This window comes from Meriones unguiculatus, chromosome 9 (assembly GCF_030254825.1).
Source record: "Meriones unguiculatus strain TT.TT164.6M chromosome 9, Bangor_MerUng_6.1, whole genome shotgun sequence".
Taxonomy (NCBI): domain Eukaryota; kingdom Metazoa; phylum Chordata; class Mammalia; order Rodentia; family Muridae; genus Meriones; species Meriones unguiculatus.
In genome coordinates, this window is record NC_083357.1 from 76,019,962 (window position 1) to 76,030,461 (window position 10,500).

Genomic DNA, 10,500 nt, shown 5'->3' on the forward strand with positions numbered 1-10,500 from the left:
GGGGGACCACTTTCAAGACTGTGAGCCCCAGGCAGGCATGTAAATGGGAACCAGGAGGGCAGATCCTGACTGCAGCTCCCTGACGGTCTCTCCCTGGGCGCCGGGCTCTGAGGGTGGGAATTCTCTGATCCAACCTGAGTGCCGCTGTTTGCACGCTTGCTCCCAAACAGAACATTACTGCGGAAACTCAACCATGGGAGAATATTTATGCTTACACGCACTCCTATTTGTAGCCATTTACTGTGTTTTAGAATAATTGTAGCACAGGCTGAGACAGTGTTTGGATGGGAGGCTGTGGAGAGAATTTGCTTATTGGGGTAGAAGCTTGAACTAGATGGTTCCTGCTAGGTCTAACTCACAACCCGTGTGCCCTTTGCACACCACACCCTGGCTCCTTGTACTTGCAGGCCTTTCACATCTCCTAGCGGATGTGACACGTTGTGTAAGGACTGCCACACCGGGATGGACGGGCCAGGCTCTGGAATCAGGAACTCCTGGGTTCTCAGCTTCTCCCACCAATGAGCTTCCTGACTGTGAATGAGTCACCTTTTATCCCTCTGAACCCTGGTTTAATCATCCATCAAGCCGGGTCATCAAAACTCACCCCTGGGGGTTGTAGAGAACACGGAGATGGACAAACGGACCAAGCTGCCTGGCAGAACGGCAGACTTGGAGTGGCAACCGATCAAACAGAAATGCCCAGCCCTGGCTGGATGGTGGACTTCCACACATGGACGCACAGAAAAAGTGACTGTAAAGTAGGGGCCGGAGGAGCAGAGCAAGCACGCTAGAGGCAGAAAATCTGCCTTCCAACATATGCTGCTCCGTAATGGAGGGGCTGAGAGTTACTGCCAGTTTGCAGATGGTAAAAATACTGTCCTTCCCAGGAGCGGCTATAACCAAAACAAATGTGAACAAGCACAGGGCTCCTAACTTTTTATTTAATTGCTTAAAAAAAATCAAATACATAACCTGAGAATACTCACGACCAGCCTCCTTCCCATCCTGACCTCGGAGAAACCTCCCCCCAGAAGGTGACTTCTCAGATAGAGGCTTGCTCCATATGCCAGAGGAATTATTTCTCTTTCAAATCCCTCACGGTTCTCGTGGGACCGAGATTTCCACTGATTCAGAGTGAATTAAAAAACTGGTTACATAAGGAGTAGATAAAATAAAACAGAAAACCAGTTTCACGGTTACATAAGAATTAGATACACAAAAACAGAAAAACTTTTAACTTTTCTAATTTAATGTAAAGGTTTGTTTTCTCATAGCTGCTGCCTTTACTCTGCTTAGGAAAGTGAAAATGTCGACAGAAAAAAAAAAGCAGCGTTTATTATTTTTCACCAAATTTGAGAAGCAATGAGCAACGTGAGTTTTCAAAAGTACACCTCGGGTACACCAGAACCTTGCAATATTTCAGGAATGTAGCAAGTGAAGGAATGAGCACTCTGCAGGAAAAGATTCAATACAGTAGATGGTGTTTCCAGAGTCAACAGAAAACCCCAGGGACATTTATGGCATCTGAAGATTGGTTTCAAGAAACCTACCGGGCCAAGTGTTGTGCTGAAGCCAATCTGTGAAAAGGACTGGACAGAGGTTCTATTCATAGCCTGTGGGGATTTGTGCAGAAACTACTTACAGATTTTCTGACAACCCTGTCTTTCAATCCAGATGAATGAGGCACTATTGTTTGGCCATGAGGAACCTTAATAAAAAAAAAGTTGTCATGAAAGCTGTTTCTTATTGGGTGCAAGTATGTGGAAATGACAGTCTTTAAATTTTGCTTGGAAAAATGAAATTACACTAGACGTCAAAATCAATGTCAGAATGAAGTTAACTTTGAATTTTAAAAAAGTGACAGTCAAGTTAATAGATGCATCCCTGCACACCGGGTCCTGACTTTGAACACTGGGAGGAGACTGCTTTGCCTGTGGCGGGGGGTAGCGGGGCAGTTTTGTAGATGTCTGCTCACCAGTTGCATTGTGAGATCCTGCCTTTGCAGAGTTTTCAATTTCATGTATGGACCTGGTAGATGGCTGAGCGACGACATACTTTGAGATACACGTAGGTCGTCAAAAACTGTGGTCTTTCTTGGTTGGATCTCAAATCCCAAATATTGTGCTACACAGGGGCATGCCAGGACTTCCATACTGCCCAAGGCATCTTCTGCTTGTGGAACAGTTTCAAGTGATTTGTGGAGACTTCCATACCCACTGAGCTGGAAGAAGCAACACAGAGCCTTGGGAGGCCAATAGATCCCATTCAGGATCTCCATCCTCTTCAAGCATCAGAGGTTTAGCAGAATGTGGAACGGATTCACGGTTCAGGAAACCTGGGTTTGAATTCTTGTGGGAAAAGGGTGACTTTGGAATCTGGAATATAGGTATTATATGAGCCAGTCAGAGATACCATGAGACCTTGGAAAAGGAAATTCTCACCTTCAGAGCTTCAGTTAACTGGTCCCACAAGCAACATTGTTTTCTCAGAACCATCAGGAAGGTCCCACAGGGCATGATGCATTCACAAATGCTTTCTATTTTGTGTGGCACTATGTTAATTGACTTTCTGTCCCTGTGACAAAGTGCTCAAGATGACCGACTTATGAGGAAGAAAGGTTTATTTTGGTTCATGGTTCAAAGGTTTCAGTTCACGGTTGCTTGGCTCCATTACTTTAGGCCTGTGGTTCCCAGTTCATCATAGCAAGAGCACACGGCAGAGGAGGCCTATACACTTCACAGTGGCGGAGACACAAGGAGAAAGGGCTTGAGTCCCCATTTCCCCTTAAGGACACACACCCAAAGACCTAACTTCCTTCCACTAGGCTACCCCCCAAGGTTTTACCTCCTCTAGTAGTGCCTCTAGCTGGTCACCAAGTCCTTGACACAGGGGCCTTTGGGTCCAGCTCTAGCTACAAACTCCACTAATTCAGTCATTATCAGTTCTTACTGCTAATGCTATGACCACAGGCAAATCTCTAAGCTTTCCATAGCTCCAGAGTTTCCTTCTTATAAAACAAAGAGAAAAAGTCTTTCTGCTTCATAAAAATGACTTTATATTACACATATTGTTTCATTGTAATTTATTTAGTGTGTGTGTGTTGTTGTGCATTGCCGTGGTGCACATACGGAGGTCAGAAGACATCTATGAGGAGTCAAGTCTCCCTTTCCCATGTGAGACCCAGGGATTGAACTCAGGTGGTCAGGCCCGGTGGCAAGTGCCTTACCCACTGAGTCATCTCTCCAGTTCATAAAGAGTGTCCTACACCTCCCCAAATATGTGGAGAAGCTGGTTTAACTGCACAGCTCCTTATTATTTTATCAACTTTTCACATTGATTTAAAAATACTCAAGTGGAATAGCTTTGTGTTATCCACTCTGGAATGATTTAGTGATGTCTAGTTTGTTGAATGCTATCTTTCATGAAATTTGATCTAGATACAGATGATTTCTAAGATTTTTTTTAAATTAGCCTTTAAATAGTGAAAGGCATACTTAAAATGTAGAGACTTAAAAACAAAAACCAATGCTCTTATGTTACCAAAAAAACCAGTTTCAGTGACCTGGCAGGATAACTCTTCCTGAAAGTGGCTCTGGTCTATACACCTTTTCTCCCTTTCCTGGTTTGTGCCTCTCTTGCTTTTTAATCTCTCCAATGGCTTGGTCGGTGATACAGATCTGACCCACAGCTCTAGAGCAGCCCTAGTTTCCCCGCTGGCCCTTTCATCCTCTGCGTATCCACAAGAGGTGGTGTCTTCCTTTCTTTTCTCATTGTTGTGATTAAAATAATCTGAGAAGCATAGTTTAAGGGATACAACTTATCTGGACCCCCAGTTCTCTGGTGCCATTTATCATGGTGAGGCAGTCACGGCAGTAGGAGCTTGGAGAAGAAAGCAATCAATGCCTGTGGTCCGTCTTCCTTTTCATACAGCCTAGAACCCCATCCTAGGGAATGGTGTGACTGACTTTTCCTGTCACCTTCCCCCTTCAGTTGGCCTAGTCAACACAACCCCTCACAGGTGTGCCCAGAGGCTAAGCAACCCCTCACAGGTACGCCTGGAAGCTTGTCACCTAGATGAATCCAGATCCTGTCAAGCTGACCATCACAGACGGCCTTTGCTAGAAAATAAGCATTACTTATGCAAGATCTTTGCAAAACTGAAAGGGAGCCTTGGAGATGCTATGGAAACAGAGATGCAGACAGATGACACGGACCTTACCCAGCTGCACCAGTGGCACCCTTGATGATGGCCTTTTTCGTGCTGTGCAGTGACCCTGTAGCTTTTGACTCATTTTGTGAGGTTTTGACGGCATTTAATACAGTGTCCTCAGAAGCCACCTTCTGTGGCAATTTCTATCTCTGATCTTACTTAGAGGGTTGCCTGAGCCCAGCCGAATACACAGGAAGCATCCCAAAAATAGACACCGTTGACTTTCTCTTCACAATTTCAAATAAAACTATCCCTGCTCTTGTGTCAGGATCTGCCCACTCTGCCAGCTGGCCCTTACAGTTCACCCGTGAGGGGAGCTCTCCCACTCTCCCAAAGCCCCTTCCCAGCAGGTCCCTACCCCAGTAGATGGGACAAACTGAAGACTTCTTTCCCAGGGTGTTTTGACTTGCAAAGAATGCTTGGCAGCTTGATGGAGCATGGGAGCTGGTACGTCAGTCACAGGAGAGGCTGGCCCATCTTTCACATTTCTGTGTGAAGTTCCTGAGAGAAAAGCAGAGGATCATTAACTTAAAATATGGCAAAAAAAAAAAAAAAAAAAAAAAAAAAAAGAAAAAGAAAAAGAAAAGAAAAAAAAAAGAAAGATTAAGTCTTTCCGAAGAGTGAATAAAAAAGTAAACTAATGCACCAAATGATACTCATTAACAGCTACCTGAGAAGTAAGAGAGAGATAGCACAGTTTAAGGCCGGTGTGCACCTGGGTGTACATATATGTGCGTATACATGTTAACAGACAAGGGATAGAGCAGCAAAATGGGCAGACCGTAGTGGCACATGCATATAATCCCAGAACCTAGGAAGCTGAGACAGGAGAAACATGAGTTCAAAGCTAGCCTGGACTAAAGGGACACACACACTGTAGGGTGTTCTTCTCTTGACCTGGCCAAGGCACAGACCGCACCATTTCCAACACAAGATATCTTTTCTTTTTTCTTTTTTCTTTCTTTTTTTTGGGGGGGGGGTGTGTATAGCCCTGGCTGTCCTGGAACTCTCTTTGTAAACCAGGCCGGCCTTGAACTCACAAAGCTCCACCTGCCTCTGCCTGCCAAGTGCTGGGATTAAAGAAGTGCACCATCACGCCCGGCTAAAGAGGTCCTTTAGTAAGCAAGAGATGAGGTGGCTTGTTGGGGTGCACTGTGTGGCCTGTGTCTCTGTGTATTCAGTTCTTAATTCTGTACCTGCTAAAGACCAGCGGGATCTTGGTACTGTTATTTCTTTGGCCCATCACCAGCCTAATATTTTGTAAATACTTATCCTTCCTCATTTATCTATTGGCTGTACTAAGATCTGACGGCCAATAGCTGAGCAGGAAGTGGAAGGTGGAATTTCTGGTCAGAGAGAGGGATTCTGGGAGAAGAAATGAGAGGCGAGAGATTCATCAGTGTACACAGGCATGAACGAATGGGCATCACAGGGAAGCAGAGAGGTAGACCCGGCCGCACGGCTGGACGTAGTGGCTTAGCTGGGATAAAGTTAGAGTAAAATAGCAATAAGCCTTTGTGTTATTATTTATATCGCTGGCACGTCCGCTAGTCCTGCTGTAGTGGCTGAATCTGAACCTGGTAGCAACAGCAGCAAATGGCTTTGCAGGAGTGGTTTTCTTTTTTTTTTTTTTAAATAATTTATTTATTTTTATTTTATGAGCCTTGATTGGTGTTTTGACTGCATGTATGTCTGTGTGACGTTGTTGGACCCCCTGAAATTGGAGTTACAGACAGTTGTGAGCTGCCGTGTGGGTGCTGGGAATTGAACTTCGATCCTCCGGAAGAGCAGCCAATCTTTTTATTATTATTATTATTCTTTATTAATTACACTTTATTCACTTTGTATCCCCTCTGTGGTTCCCTCCCTCTTCCCGTCCCAATCCCTCCCTTCCTCCACCCTCTGCATGCATGCCCCTCCCCAAGTCCACTGATAGGGGAGGTCTTCTTTTCCTTCCTTCTGATCCTAGTCAATTAGGTCTCATCAAAAGTGGCTGCATTGTCTTCTTCTGTGGCCTGGTAATGCTGCTTCCCCCTTAGGGGGAGGTAATTAAAGAACAGGCCAGTCTTAACCAATGAGTGTCTCTTCAGGCCTGCAGGGGTGGTTTTTAATGGGGAAAAAAAAGGGGGGTCTGTACTAGGATGAATTAGGATGAGTTGGTTGGTTCTGATTGGTCCTGTTAGTCAGTGTAGCCAAATAAAAAATTTTGATACCTGGACCTGGGTGATTAGCTTGAGGAATGAGTCAGGCATAAGGAAGTGGCCAAATAAGCAGCTGGACCTTGATGACTAGCTTTAGGAGTATGAAAGTGTCTAAAAAGGGGAATCTAATGATTTACCAAGAGAGGGTAATTGGGGAGAGAATGTCTGCCAGAGCAGGACTGCCATTCTTGGGCCTGTTAGAGCCCTTCATGGACTGCATAATGAGAACCTATTAGGTCTCAAATAACAAAAACCAGAGTAAACCAACTAACCAGACAACCAACAAACCAGAAAACCAATTACCCACCCAGTCACTCACATACCCACCCACCAACCAGCCAACCAGCCAAAACCACAAAGCACAGTGCTTAGGAGAAAGAATGTAAGTTGAATGTTGAATCTAAGTCCTCAAATTACTTTCTTTGTGTCTTAACATTTTCATCTCAAACAGAAATAATGATGGTATCAAATTTTTAGTATCATCATGAGGATTAAGTGAGGTAGAAGTTATGTAAAACACAGCCAGTACCTGCATACTTCCTGTGCCAATCTCGTGCATTTCCTGTGATGTGGTCAGAGGTTTGGGGTTTCTAGGCTTGGATTCTCTACTTTCTACCATCATAAGAAGGAAGCCCAAGTCCTTTGCTCTAAGAATTTTTTTTCTAGTACTTGTTTGGAGAGATTAATTTCTTTCCCCATGCTTTTGCTTTTGGGATACTTTTTGAATGGCCATTCTTCTTTCCTCTACATAGAAAGTGCTCTGTTTAAAACATTCTAATTTCTGGGAGCATTTAACATATTTCCTATTTGATTCCTCTTGCTCTGAAATAGTTTTTAAAGAGCGTTTTATTTCATTGATTTGTTATCTTTTAATATCTGTAACACTACTAATTGTAGCTTCTATGGAGGTTTTCTTTTCTGCATTATCTTTATTCCTTCTGGGTTTCTTATTGTCTCTGGGCTTTCCTTCTTGCAGCAGCTTAACTCTCAAGGTAGTGAAGCAGACCGTTGAGAGCTGCTTTGGCTAAAGAGCACTGACTTCTGACTTGGGCCCATGTGGTCACTATAAGCATGACAAAAGGCTTCCTTCCTTTCTTTCTTTCTCTCTCTCTCTCTCTCTCTCTCTCTCTCTTTCTTTCTTTCTTTCTTTCTTTCTTTCTTCATTCATTTATTTATATCTCCTTAACTTTGGCTGAAGGTACAGAGATAAGTCACTGTGCTAAATGTGAGGTCAATTTGGATTTTAGGACAGGTGAAGCTTCTGAGGACAGCAGCCCATGACCCTTGTGAAGGTAGTCATCTATGAGGAAGAGACTGCGTTAGAAGCAGTCGCAATAAAACTTTTTCATCTTGGATAGAGTTTCTGTGTTACACATTCTCTCTCTCTTTCTCTCTCTTTGTGTGTGTGTGTGTTTTGAGACAGGGTTTCTCTATGTAGCCCTGCACTTGCTCTGTAGACCAGGCTAGCCTCAAACTCACAGAGATCTGACTGTCTCTGCCTCAAGAGCGCTGGGACCAAAGGCATGTGCCACCAAGCCAGGCTTCACATTGTCTCTTTTTCTTTTTGGTTTACTACTTTTGCTGTAATTTCAGTGGGTTTTTAGAAGAAGTAGAGATGAACAACCATGTTCATTTAATCAGAAACCCACTCATAGACTCTTAACTATATGTAGATACCCAGATCCCATCCTTGAAGATTCTTACTCATGGGTCTGAGGTGAGAATTCCATTTCTACATCTTAAAGGCTTCCCAGGAAGCTGGAAGGGAAGCACACCACTGACCCCAGCTGAGAGGCTTTGAATGCTCTCACAAACACGTGACATTTTTCTTGCTTGCCAGGAGCACAACAGGGAAACAGCAGGAGGTGGAAGCATTTATTAGGTGTGCTCCTGTGTCACTGGTACTGTGGTAAAGGATGCTTTTTGCTGCAGATAATCAAACAGTGCTGGCTGTGTGAGTAAGCTGGGGAAACATCACATGGGCCTCCTGGGGCCCACTAATTCCTTTCTGCAAGTGTAGGCTTCATTGTTCATGGGGGCTGGGACCATTTCCACTGTCAGATTCAACTTGTCAGTTCTCAGATTCACACCTGGAAGGGAAGGCTCTCTCCCTCCCATACTGCTGAGTCCCCACTCAGGTATGAGCAGAGCGGGGTGGGGGGTGGGGGCAGACCCTGAGTTCTCCCAACATCCGGGTGTTTAATCTCTTGGTCATTGGTGATTGCTGAGACAGGATTTTATAAGACAGTGACAGCCTTCCATCTTAGAAGGAGCAGGGGAAGGATGGGTCTCTTAAAGAAGCCTCTCAGGAGAGGAGAGAGAAAGGCTTGTTTTCCGATGAAGGGAGAGTTTCTGGGTAACAATAAAAATGAATCCAGTGCAGCCCATGTCCTTATCTGTTCAATGTCCCACCTCAACAACCACAGTCCTTTCAAGACATTTCAAAACATGTCCCATCTACTTGAATTTAAATGTAGCATGCAAAAACTGCAATCACACTCAGCATTTTTAAAAACATTTATTTGTGTGTTTATGTATGTGCCTTCTACAGCAGGCATATGGAGGTCAGAAGACAATGTTCTATAATCAGTTCTCTCTTTGGCTGAGTGAGCTTCGGGGAAAGAACTCAGCTAATCAGATTTGGTGGCCAGCGTCCTCACTCCCTGAGCCATCTCAGCCTTTTGAAATATTCTGAAATCATGTTTGTTATCTGAGATCTCACTCTGGTCTCCCTTTGGCTTCTATAATGTTTATTATTAGCCCTATAATTATTGCAGTACTATTATTTGATCCACTATCACAAGTAATAAAACACTTGTTAGAATTTATACTTGCCTTATTACATTGGGCTGGGCAGATATTTCTACCAACGCCATCTGAATAACCTTACCATCCATCTCCCAGCCCCCATCCAATGCCATCCGCCTTAGTCATCCTCATTTAGTCTACCTTCCATCCATAATCCCAATATATTTGCTTATATTTTTTACCTCGGTGTTTTTTCCATACACACCATCCTCGGAGTCCTTCCTCTCAGCCCATGTAGCTCCTTCTCCATGCTAACCCATCATGGCATCCTCCTTCCTCCTCTCTTCCCGTCCATCTACTTCTCATGATTCTCCTGTCCTCCAAAACAAGGGAACATTAGCCACACCCACCCCATCCTGCTCCGCCCAGGTATAGGTTATTAATAAACCAATCAGGTATAATGTCTTAGGCAGGTAAACAAAACAAGGATAGTTAGTGTAACCAGTATCTTGAGGGCCGTTCGTTAGCATAATAATAAAGCATCAGAATAATCCCAACAGATTTCCATGGAAGGAATTTAGGTGAGACACAAAGGGTAGTGAAGAAGACATTCGGAATTCATTACAAGGTCAAGCATGACAGGCTCAGGAGAGTGACCAAAGGCCCATGGGACTGTTGTGCCCACCCACATTTTCACGTAGGCTTTATAGTATTTGTAAGTTCTTTAGAACAGACAGCTTAACCTGAGAGGGTCTGTCCAAGCAATTGACAGGCCCATAGTGACTGACTCGTACATGGTGTATCTTTGTTCTTTACCAGAAAGCCTCAGCTTGACAGTAACCTTATGACCTTCTAGGCTGTGCAGAATGTCTTGTCACTAACAAGTCCTGAGCTAGGACTTGGATCCTATTTTTATAACATGGAGCAAAGCAGATCAAAAAGAATTAAAGGAAGAGAATAAAAACGAATTTATGAAGGTGGCAATGTATTACTAGGAAAAAATAGTCTTTTCCTTATCAGTCTCAACAAAGCTTTGCTACCTCCATTTTCCTTGCTTTTTCCCATCTGTAACTATCCTGGCACATGGTTTTTAAAATTTTAAGGAGAGGCAGTCCCAACCCTCTCTTTCTTTGCCTATCGCTGTGGTTTCTTTACTTGCACATTAGTGTGTTAACAAGGACGTAGGAGGTGAGGCCTGAAGATGACTTTGAAGGAAACGATAGATGAGACCACCACTTTGCAGATCTTCCAGTCAAAGTCTGGGTCACATAACTCTGCCAAGCATGTGAGTCTTCCATCCATCACCTCCTGAGGCTCCCGAGACCATTCCCTGTTTGGAAA